The sequence below is a fragment of the Ziziphus jujuba genome, chromosome 11, assembly GCF_031755915.1.
Source record: "Ziziphus jujuba cultivar Dongzao chromosome 11, ASM3175591v1".
NCBI lineage: Eukaryota > Viridiplantae > Streptophyta > Magnoliopsida > Rosales > Rhamnaceae > Ziziphus > Ziziphus jujuba.
Window position 1 is genome coordinate 17,741,405 of NC_083389.1, and position 13,492 is coordinate 17,754,896.

Below are 13,492 nucleotides of genomic sequence, written 5' to 3' on the forward strand. Positions count from 1 at the left end.
AATATAACAAAAATTATCTAATATAGTGTTAGGCGACACATTATTTAAAGAATGCGTCGCCAAATAGATGAACAGGTGATGCATTCTTCAACAAATGTGTCGCCGTTTCTTTTTTTTTTTTTCAATTTTTTTAATGTGTCGGCGTTTCTTTTTTTTTTTCGATTTTTTTCGTTTAAACATTTAGAAACCCATAAAAAAATAAAATCAAAATAGGACCATTACAAAAATTGAACCCTGGACCTCCTACACTCTCAAGAAATCACCACACCACCAGGCCAAATGACTTGTATGTACTAATACAACAAAAACTAGTTAATATAGTGTTAGGCGATGCATTATTTAAAGAATGTGTCGCCAAATAGATAAACGACGCATTCTTCAACAAATGCGTCGCCTTTTCTTCTTTTTTTTTTTTCAATTTTTTTGTTTAAACATTTAGAAACCCATAAAAAAATAAAATCAAAATAGGCCATGACAAGCATTGGAGCCAGGACCTTCTACACTCTCAAAAAATCATCACACTATTAGACCAAATCACTTGGATGTAATAATATAACAAGAACTAGCTAATATAGTTTTAGACAACGCAGTCTTTTAAGAAAGAGTCGCTAAATAGACGAAAATGCAATGAATTTGTCAACAACTGCGTCGCCGTTTCACCCAACCAATTTTTAACTTTTTTTTCAATTTTAAAGTTGTTTTTAGTAATTTTTTAATTTTGCAAATATGCTTTTTTTTTTTTTAATTTGTAGATGAGCAATCAACAAAACTAATTAAAGATTAAAAAGAAAACATGGAATAGGCGACGTATTTTAATGGAATTGCGTCGCCTGTTCCTTCAATTATTTTTTATTTTTTTAAAAATAAAAGCAATTTAATGCACTTTCAATTTTTAAAAACAAGTAAACTATCATTGCCCACAAACACATGAAAGTTAAGCTCATTTAACATACTTATGTAGATAAATTGGTCAATAAATGCTTGTTGAATTAGAATTTTATATTCGGTACCCTATCTAAAATTAGGTCTTGAAATATTTTGTGTCTTGTCTATACACATATATGTGAATAACTGAGAAGAGCATTGACAAAACTATTTTCTATTTTTAGATCAATGGAATTTATGTTCATTGGATTGCTACATGAATATATTTGTAGATGAACAATTAAAAAATTATTTAAAGATTATAAAGAAAATATAAAAAATGAAATAGGTGACACTTTTCGACCATAATGCGTCGCTTGATCCCAAAATTCAAGAATAGGCAACCCTTCTTGAAGAGAATGCATCGCCTGTTAATTAAAAAAAAAACAAAAATTTTGAAAGACATGTAAATTTTATAAAGAATAAAGGTGTACTTGAAAAATAGAAAAATAAACAGCAATCTTCGATATTTTGCTTCGCATTTTTAAGAAATATTTTCAGTTTTTATTTATAGATGAAAAATAAAAAATTAATCAAAGAAACAAAATGCAATTGGGAGAAAAGGCGTGTTTTTGCCATTTTTTGAAAAATTTTGGCGCGTTTTAAAATTTTTACGCGCTCCTTTAAATCCCTTTTTTTTAAAAAAAAAATTACATCAAGTACACTACCTAATAGATATTAGATTTGGAAGCAATCTAAGAGAGACTTGAATAGTGAGATATTTCAGATTTCATTTTTCATTTGCCTACGTTGTCGTCGGCCAGGAAGCTGGATTTCTCTGTGTCGCCTTCGTGATTTTCTAGGTTTCTTCTTTTTTTGTCTCCATCGTTTAGGTGAGTTTCGTTTTTCTTTGTGGTTGGCGGAGACATGAGGTGGTTTTTTTTTTCTTTTTTTTTTCATTTTAACTGCAAGTTAGGTTCGTTGAGTTTTATTAATCTTGCTTTTGTAGAAATTTTGTTTATGATATTGCTTGACATTGTTTTGTTAAATTCAACAAGTATTTTGTGTTGAAAATCAACTTGATTCAAGATGGTCTATTGTTTTAACTTCACCACAACATCGTACTTTTGTTGAAGAAGATGTTCTTGGAGATACTAGGATGGCTCACAATCCATTTGTCATATAGTTGCCAAGTATCGATGAAAATGATAATGAGGATGAATGAGAGAGTGACTATGTTTGTAATGACTGTGATAGGAGAAATGTGCCTCATCAAATCTTAAGAACAATGGTAATATTCTTTAAATTTTCATTTACTAAATTACAAATTTAATAATTATTAATATTTTATTATTTTGCATAAGTGTTAATAACTTTTTTAATTTTTCCATATGCAGTATGAGGGTGTAATATCGTCAACAAGAGGATGTCAACTTCCATCTTAATGAGTATGCATTCATGGAAGTTTAATTAATATTAAATTTGTTATGAAAAATACAATAGCTTACAAATTATGTAAAAATATGTCAATGAGATGATATTTAATTTATTTGATAATTAATTTATTATGACAAAATATTTATTTTAAATTTTTGTATTCTAATTATTTTGGATGAAGCTAGTTTTCGTTTTTTTGTATTTTAATTATTTTTATATTTTTATTATTTTAATCACTTTTCACAAAATTTAAAAAAATCAAAAAAAAAAAAAGAAGGGGTGACACATTAACAAATAATGCGTCACTAAATAGGCGACTCTATTAATGCGTCACTAAATAGTTAACTCTATTAATGTGTCGCTAAATAGGCGACTTTATTAATGCATCGCTAAATATGCGATTCATTAGCGACTAATATATTTAGCGACGCTATATGAAACAGTCGCTAATATATTTTTAGCGACATTGTTATGAAGCGTCGCTAAATAATGCGTCGCTATAAGTGGATTGATAGAATGCGTCGTTAAAAGTCAATATGCATCGCTAAAAACTAAAAGATAGGCGACTCTCATAATGTGTCGCTTATTGTTTTATGGATTTAGCGACAGGACGTTAGGCGATGCCGTGTGATACGTCGTTGTTTATTTTGTGCGACGCATTTATTGCGTCATTTATCAATGCGATTCTAGTAGTGAGGGTTCCATCAAAATCCTATATACAAATATAGCTACACATATTCATAGTAATAAACGAGAGTAAATATAAAGGAAAAATCTATAAAGAAAGATATAGTATTCAATAAATAATTCAATAAACCAAATACAACTTAGAGAATAAGAGATGGTAGAGAAAAACTAATTAGATGAAAGATCTTGATGCTTTAATATTTTGAAAGGGTTCAATCTCGTTCAATCCAAGCTTTCTCTCTCTAGTTCTTCTTCTTCTCTCTTTAGAATCCTCTTCTATGTTTGTGCCTCCCCTCTTCTTCTCTCCTCTCAAAATAAGCCTCCTCCTTTCTTAAACCCTACAAAAAATGGAAGTTCAACTGTCCATTTTTTATTAAAAACAATTCCCATTTGGCACCTCATCATCACTTTTTATGGTCATGCGAGGAGAGCATGTGAGGGAAAGCAAAAACAATGCTGCATGAAGGAGAGAGAGTTGCATGACGTGGAGCTTAAGAGACAACATGCCATTATGACATGGAGTAACACCACTGATGCTGTTTGAATTGAAGCTCCTTAGGGTGGAGCTGCTTGGTTAAGCCAATATGGCGTGGAGTGATGCCACTTCCTCTGCAAGCTAGAGCTAAATTTTTGCTGAGGGAAAAGAGCATGGCGTGAACAACCAATGTGGAATGAGGATTTGGCATGTACCATATATGAGGATACACCATCTTGACTACAGAGGGAAGCTTCTTGGCATGCAAGGCTAGAGAATGGCTTTGAACGTAAGCTGTTACACTAGATTGGCGACTTGGCATGCTTGTTTGAGCATGAACTTCCTTTTGGATGGCGTGGACTGACATGGAAACATGCTAGAGCAGCGTGGAGCTGGCTTTGGCATGGGAAATTGGCATGGAGTAAGCTGTTTACTCCATTTTAGCATTGACCTTAATTTCCTCAATGGAGTTGGCGTGGACCTAAGCTGATTGCATAGAGATCCTTCATGGTCACACCAAATTGGTGTGGAACTACTAAACATGGCATGAAGCAAGTCTTTCTGGTGTGAAGCAATGGCAAAGACCCTAATTTGTTAAGGAATTTGGCGTAAACCACTTAATTTGGGCATAGAGTAGCTATATGCATGCCAAAATTTCTCTAAACTTGATCTTTGCCTTGAAAGTTAACTCTAAGCTCAAACTTATCTATAAAAACTAACAAAAGGTATTAAAATGACAAAAAACTTGAGTTTTCAAGCAAATAATAAATAATTAAAGGCCAAATAAGTGAGTTGAAAACTTACTTATCACCATCTAGTATTTTTTTGGACTTTCAGAATTTTTTTTTGAATATCTTATATTTTTTCTAACACTCAGATTTTTTTTTAATCATTTGGTATTTTTTCGAACTTACAAAATTGTTTGAACATTTAATACATTTATCAGACTCTCAGAATTTTTTTGAACATTTAATACATTTATCAGACTCTCAGAATTTTTTTGAACATCTAATATTTTCTTATTATGCTTTTGAAATTTTGTTTGACAATTTGGTATTTTTTGAGCTCTTAGTTTTATTTTGGACATATAGAATTTTTTGACGATTCTCAAATTTTTTTTTTACTATCTAATCTTTTTTAACCCATTTAACTTTTTCGGGTCTTTAGATTTTTTTTAATATTTGATTTTTTTAGGCTCTTGAGATTTTTTTTGAATATCTTATTTTTTTGAACACTTGGATTCTTTTTTTAACCATCTAACATTTTTTTAGGCTCTTAAAATTGTCTAAATATCTGGTACTTTTATCATGCTCTTAGAATTTTTTTTGGGAATATTTGATATTTTTTACTATGCTCTTAGAATTTTTTTACCGTTTGATACTTTTTTGTGCTCTTAGATTTTTTTGAACATCTGATATTTTTTGGGCTATCAAACTTTTTCTTACTATATGGTGTTTTTATCGTGTTCTCAAATTTTTTTACCATCTAATTGTTTGCGCCCTTGGACTTTTTTAAACATCTTATTTTTTCATAATTTTTTTGGAATATTAGATTTTTTTAAGTGCACTTAGAATTTTTTAAAACATTTGGTGTTTTTTTTAGTTTTGACATTTTTTTTAATATCTAATATTTTTTATTATGCTGTTAGAATTTTTTTACCATCTGATCTTTTGGGCTCTCAATTTTTTTTTTTGAATATCTAGTATTTTTTTGGCTCTCAAAATATTTTTTGAATTTTAAAAATGTCAAAATAAATTTAAAAAATTAGATTTGGGGTCACATGCATTTCACATAACCCCTATTTGATGGTTTCTATCAATTTTTTACTGAATTAGACTAATTTATAAAGATTTTGAAATAGATGTCAAAATGAAATTCAATACTTTAAGAGAATACTAAAGTACAATGATATTAGTAGCATCATTTGTAGTGTCTTTGATATATATTATAAGTTAACCTAACAATTTTTTTTTTTTAAATATACCAAATTGTTTAATTATATATATAACATAAAATTAATAAAACAAAATTTAACATTATTAAATAGTGGTCCATGTGCAGTGCACGTAAACCATACCAAGTATATATATATTCTATTAAAAAGTTACACAAATTGCTTGAAGTGAGTTTTTTCATCTTTCAATAATTTTTTTTTTATTTTTTCATTTGTTCTATTTTTTATTATGTTTTAAGATTTTTTTTTTTTGAAATGATTGTGTTAAGAGTATTATTAAAAAAAAGTAATATTTTAGGTTTTCTGAAGATGAAAGGTAAAATAAAAATATACGTTGTCGAAAAAATAAGTTTAAGACATGTGACACAATCATAACCGTTCATTTTCAAGAACAATAAATATGACAGAGATGACAGCCTACTTGACCAAGTATTGGTCTTGCTATTGACCAAGGATTGGTCTCATCTATTTAACCAAGAACTGGTCTCATAGCAACCAAATATAATTTATGCTATCAACATCATGGGTGCCACAGAGTTAAGTATTCGTAGACTTGAAATTTGAATGACAACAGATACGTTCTATACTTGAATTAATTATCTCTACTCAAATAATATGGTATCTAAGGACAACAGATAATATCCCATGATTTTCTAATGGTTTGAACTATGATTCAAAGAATTCAAATTCAAATGGTACCATCATATTCAAAGCCCCAGACGCTCCTATAGACAGCTCTCATTTTCTTCAAAAATGGTACAATCTCAAACTTACCTCTACTATTTCTTCTACTAAACATCATAGTCGGTTTCTAACTTTAGCGTCAAAGTGCCTTTGACCAGTACCACACCAGCACCCCAAGGGTTTAACTCTCTCTCGTTAGTTGTAGGTTAGCGGCTTGATAGTGGCAAGAACTAGTTGATCGGCCATTAGCTAGACAAACCGGTGGTTGGTTAAATGGACAAGTAGTTGAATTAATGAATCGGCAGTCAGCGTGACGACCTTTAAGACAAACAAGTGGTTGACTAGACAAACTGATGGTTGGTGAGATGAATAAGTAATTAATTTGATAAACTAGTGGTCAGTGAGACAACTAAATTAAAGGAAAAAATTGGAGATCAAATTTTTTTGTATCAACATTTGGTGCTAGAAGGAGGGCTAAGCAGCTTCGATAAGACATAGTTCTACAATGAGTTCACAACAACATGTTGAGAATGTTGACGATGGTGTTCGATCCAACACCAATCTCACCAACATTGAAGATTTGTCTCCTCCTCTTGCTCAATTGACGGCAACGAGGAAAAGAAGTGAGGGGTGTCAAGATCCCTCCCGAAGTTCCCCACTAGAACTCTAGTTAGGTCCTGATTAGGGGAAATCCCATCATAAATTCTACATAAAATCAAGTAGCATCTCCTCTATAAGAAAGACTTTTTTCAAAATTTTCTATATAGAAGACACATTTCCAATTAGGCAACCACCTTATTTCTTCGCCTTACTACAATTCCCACAAATTTTAGCATTTCAACATTAAAACAACATATAATTAACAAATAAATAAACTGATACAGATTTCTTGGTCCACAATTAGCATCAGAGTATTCTAAGAGTATTTAGAATTGTAAATATTGCAAATAAAGAAGGAATAATAAAATAATAACAAAATAAAGAAATAAGAAAAATCTAAATGGTAAGCGATGACAAAACATAGTCGTATGGATCACGAAGTTGGTACAGTTGATCCATTAGCTACCTAAACCTAGAGGAATCGGTTTGGGAAAAGAAAAAAACAAAAAACTAATGTGATACTATTCATCCTAGTGAATGGTTTTTAACTAGCAATAACAATAATAATAATAATAATATGTAAAAAAAAATAATAAAAGAAACAATAACAATAATAAATAATAGACAATGAGGAAGAAAATAGACATTTAGAAAACAATTTTTCTCTTAAAATACTTACTAATCCACTCATTTGAAAATTTTTCTTGTTTCAAAAAGTATTTTCGCAAAACCGTTATTTTTGTGTCCTAGTTATTTAAATATCATTATAGAAAATAAAATAAAATAAAATATTATTTAAATGAATGTCCCAAAAATGATATTTAAATAAAATAAATGAATTACTATGAAAATAATAAAATAATTTAAAATACTTAAAGTAAATAATAAATAATTAAACAAATAAAACCATAAATTAAGTAAATTTCTTTAAAAATATTTAAAATACCCAATATACCGAGTATTACTAGGCAGACATTTGATGTCTCAAGCATCACCTGACAAAAGGGAAGGAGAAGGAATACTTGCAATCGAACAGCTTAACATCCCAAAGGCGATAGTGCTAGCAACCTGTCATCTTAGAACTAAAGGGATGGTGGCTAATGCTTACATCGCAAAAATATCTACCTACCCTTACTCATCTTTGCTCCCATAAAATGGCTAAATAATACATGCGTGCTAACCAATGATGATAATAATAATAATAATAATACAAAATACTAATATTATATTGTGCATCTATAAAACATAAGTCTAAAAATAATATTAATAATGTGGAAATACCAATTTCTTTTATCCAAATTTTATAAACCACAATTGAAAAACACCAAATAAATCAAAAATATTTCTCATGAAATATTCTCTATTGGTATCCATATATTAATGATAATAATAATAATAATAAAGAACATTAGTAATATATGGTGCATCTATAAAATATAAATTTGAAAATAATTATAATAATGTAAAAGTACCAATTTCTAATAGCCAAATTTTGTAAAGCACAACTGAAAAACACCAAATAAATCATAAATGTTTCTCATGAAATATTCTCTATTAGAATCCACATAACTAAAGCATAAATAATTATTTTCACAACTCAAAAATTAATTAATAATTAAATGGAATAAAAATCTTTAAATTATTTTTTAAACAAATATATCAAATAAAAATAATTACTTTAAACACCACAATTAACTTAATAAAAATTCCATAATCATCATAAATAATCATAATTATATATATATATATATATATACATCTATCAAAAATTTATACAGATTAATAACCCAAAAAACAATTTGAAAATATACACTCACTTAAAAATAGGAATTACTCTAGTTTCTCCATAGAATCTGTTATGCTATTCATATGGGTACCTAAAAATGATGGAAAAGGGTAGCCATTTGGCCAGAAACTCTTCGGAAAAGTGTGGATGGCATCTCATCATTGTCATTGAAGATCGCCGAGTTTTTTTTTTTTTTTTGGGGGGGGGGGGTGTTAAAAAATGATGGAAAAGGGTGGTCATTAGGCCAGAAACTAAACAGAAAAGTGTGGAATGGCAGCTCACCATTGTAGAAACTCACCGAAAAAGTGTGGAATGGTAGCTCACCATCGTCACCAAAAATCGGCCCAATCTTGGCATATTGTTGGCAACCTAGTCATGAAACGTGGTTCGGTTGGCCGAGCTTGGGTGGACTTCATGGTGGTAAGGGTGGCAAGGAAACTGCCAAAAACAGGGTCTTTTAGGTGAAACCCTGGTTCTCTCTCTCCTCTAGTTTTTCTTTTCCGTCCACCCCTCTCCTCTTTTTAAAATCACTCCATGGTCACTATTCATGCAAGATCACCACCCAACTACTAACACGTGCATGTGTTTAAATTCCCTTCTTTTTTACTTTTCTTTATACAAACTATCCCAAATAAATTTGTACTTGAAAATAAATTATAAATCTTACAAAGCCATAACTTCCTAATGATAGCTCATTTTAAGCGTACTACCAGCCTATGGACTCATGTTGATGAGTACTACAGAATGGTACACAAGTCAAAGATATAACTTATAAAAAGAAAAAAGTCAACTCCAATATCTACCGAGGTCAAACAATCAAACTTAGTTAAAAGTGAAGAATGTCAATGTAATTTCAGCATGGGGTGTTACACTAATCTTCCACCAACAAAATGAAAAAAACATCGAAGCGTGGTTATATTACTCAGCTTGCAATGCTAAATAACCAAATTGAAGACCTCGATCAGAATGTGAGGATCCTACTTGAGCAGATGCATCCAAATCAAGAAAACCACCACTTGTTTAAAATTGGAGACCTTGATCAGAACGTAAGGTTCTATCGAATAGATTTACCAAAATAAAAAAGAACCATCTGTTGTTCAAATTGAGCAGGGAGATAAAGACCCAAGTAGTCAGGGAGAAACTACTGATCAATTATACTACCAAAAGCAATAATCAACTACTTTCCAGTCAATCAGAACACAATGAAAGCTGGCACGATCTGAACTGCATCACCGATTGGAGGCAAAGTGTCGTGGTCGATCTTATAATTTGGAGAATACGTAGTTGGTTATTCCATTGAAGCTGGTCAAAGGAACAAGATAAAGAAGGACTTGAGACAACTAAAAGACCAGTGAGAAGCTTGAGACTGAATGTTGCTTCTTGAATAGCTAAACCAAAAGTTGACAAAATAGAATTGTCATTCATTGAGGAAATTCTATTTGAATTGCTACCATCCAACTTTCAAGTGCCACCAATTACCATTCATAATTGTGTTGGTGACCTAGTTGAACACTTAAAGTTGTTCCGTAAGTTAATAGATTTGCATGAAGTAAACCATAAGGCCATGTGTCGAGTGTTTTCCTTCACATTGTCTAGAGAAAAAACATTGAAGAAATCTACTACCCATCTTCTTTTGATCAAATAGAAGGAAGGGGAATTGTTGAATACTATATTTCACAATTCAATGCTCAAGCAGCACAAGTAGATGACGAGACAACACTTGCAACCTTGAGGGGAGGTAATAATATTAAAAGATTTCTCTAGTCACTAGGTGAGTACCCATCAAGGAATTTTTCTAACTTGCTTAGTAAAGCATAAAAATACATTATGCAAAATAGTTGGTTAAGGTTAAAAGAGCAACAAAGGAGAATCGAGCAAGAATTATACTCTAAACAAGGAGAAGACTAGTAATCAATAGTCTAGTTAAAAACTACCACATGCACCAAAACTTTATTTCCAAATGTACACCCTATTAAATACCACACATAACCATATATTAATGCAAATTAGAAACTAGAACTTGCTGTGATGGCCTAGCAAACTTATCAGATCCTCAAACTAGAGACAAGGAAAAGTATTGCTACTTCCACAATGACTATAGTCAAACCACTAGCAAATGTTTCAACCTTAAGAATGAAATTGAGGACCTAATCTAGAAAGGCTATCTACATTAATTTGAAGTTGATAATGAAAATTTGAAGGAACAAAATGATGATTGACAAGGTCTTGGTGGACAATGTCTTGGTCAACAAAGTCTTGGTCAACCAAGTCTTGATCGATGAGTTTTTTTTTTTTTTTTTAAACGAACTTATTATTATGATTTGGATCTAGTGTAATAAATTCTTCATCCCCTTCTTAGTGTATGTAATACTTCAATTATTAAATAATTTCGATATGTTTTTTTTACCATTTTTATTATATAAATTTGAATGGGGAGTTGGACAAACTACCCCTAGTAATAGACTACTAGCACAAAATAGTGATTAGTAAAATACTACTAGCATAGATTAGCGGTTAGTGACTAGTACCATGAAGTGCTACTGGATGAATTATCGGTTAATGACTAATGCCATGGACTACTCCTATTTAAAAAAGAAAAAAGAAAAAAAAAAAAGGGGTCTTCATAGTTGGGTCTGCTACTTGGATATGGAAGGCGTTGTTTCATGGTTTCTACAAAATGGTTGATATTACTACTTGACTGTGGTTATCATTGTCCCATTCAATTGTGATTAGCATTTTACAACTTGATTGTGGTTGTCAATCTTTCACTACTTCTCTAACTACATGAGCAGAATCTAGTGATCATCAACTACAACTTCATGGTACTATTTCACTGCTACTTGGTACTTTCTACAACTTGCCATTGCGATCTGATAATCAATTTTTATAAATTGGTTTTCTATTTATTATGAAATTATTATTTGAGATGGTAAGACCTAACATTAATCTAGTTAGTACGCTCATTAAAATAAATGAGATGGTAAGTCCTAACCTCTATCTGGTAGGTACACTCTTCTATACTGAATGAGATGGGAAGACTAAGCCATGATTGATAGGCTCACTCACCCATTCTAATAAATCTTCTAAATAAGATGGTAAGACCGAGCTAAGATTGACAGGCATGCTCTACTATTCTAAAGGAAATGGTAAGACAAAGCCCTGTTTGGCAGGCACACTTGCTCTAATAAATGAGATTGTAAGACCAAGCTATGATTGGTAGGCTCGCTCACTTTAATGGATGAGACAATAAATCCTATCTTATTTAGCAGCATGCTCAGATAATCAATTTATTAATTAAGATGATACGTCCTAACCTTTATTTGATGGGCACATTCTACTCTAATAAATGAGATGCTAAGATTGCATCATGATTTGCAGGCTTGCTCACTTTAATTAATGAGATTATAAATCCCCACTTATTTGGTGGGCTCACTCAAATATGAACCTACTATGAAATGGCAAAAAGCCAAACGTCGACAAATCAATAAATTATGATATCATAAATGACATCTATTTATATCTTATGGAAATGAGCCACTATTCTAGATCGACTCAATTATGATCTTTTGAGCATTGCCGATGATCTATTGGTCATCAACTATGACTAACTGATTTTCAACTGTGGCATATGTCAAATTCATCCATAAGCCACTTATGCACACTTCAACAAACAATTGATCAGTGGTACACAATAACTAGAGGGTTTACGGTATGAGAAAAGTAAGCTTAAGACACATGGCACAATCATAATCGTTCATCTTCAAGACAAATAGGTATGGTAGAGATGACAATCTACTCGACCAAGTAATCGCCTCACTATTGACCAAGGATTGATATCATCTACTTGACCAGGAACTAGTCTCATAACAACAAGATATGATTTCTACTATCAATATCACGAGTGCCACAAAGCTAGGTCTTCGTACACTTGAAATTCAAATGATAATAGATACATTCTATATTTGAATTAATTATCTCTATTCAAATAATATCGTATCCAAAGGTAATGGATGATATCCCATGATTTTCTCATGGTTTGACCTATGATTCAAAGAATTCAAAGTCAAATGGTACCGTCATATTCAAAAGCCCAGACACTTCTATAAATAGCTCTCATTTTTTTTTTTCAAAAAAGGTATGATCTCAAAATTACCTCTACTATCTCTTCTACTAAACACCATAGTCGGTTTCAAAGTTAAGTGTCCGAATGCCTTTGGCTGATATCACTGTCAGGACCCGTCCTGAATTCCTTCCCCGGAACCCTAGACAGCCCTGATCCCAGGGAAACCCTACCGAACTCTCCAACGGAAAATCCGGCAGAGCCTCCCCTAAGGGATTTACTTACCACAAACTACCTGCACTGAAAACACACTTCTATAAACATCCCCTTATTCCTCTCGCAAACTACAAATTGTTCCACAAATTTCAGCACTTCTCAAAAGCAACAACAGCAGCAACCCAATGCATAAATAACAACCACACGTCCAATACAGTATACAGAGCATTATACAGAAACATGTGAAATTTATAAAATGACAGATAAGAAAACAATACAAGATAGAGAGGAAAAAGAGAAGGAAAACTTCTTGAACCTTCGGCAACGAACTGAGACGTTGGGCTCGCCCCGGACAATCAACGTCTCCAACCTGGACCTAGGGGAACGGAATTTAAGAGTGTGAGATGCTAATCATCTCAGTGAGTGACCCTAACTACTGAACACCTTTAATAATAATAATATAAAAATAAAAGAATTTAATTAAGTAATACCGAACAATTAAATAAATAAATAAATAAACATATGAAGTAATAATTTCTCTCAAAACCCTCACTATTCACTCCGTTTGAAATGTTCCCCTTTTAAAACATTTTCACAAAACCCTTGTACGTACTTCTCAAAAACCAAGGAACCAAACGAATTAATAAACAACAAATAAACAAATAAATACCCCAAATATAAATATTCTGTAATAAATTATAATAAATAATTTTGTACTCTTTGGGGTTT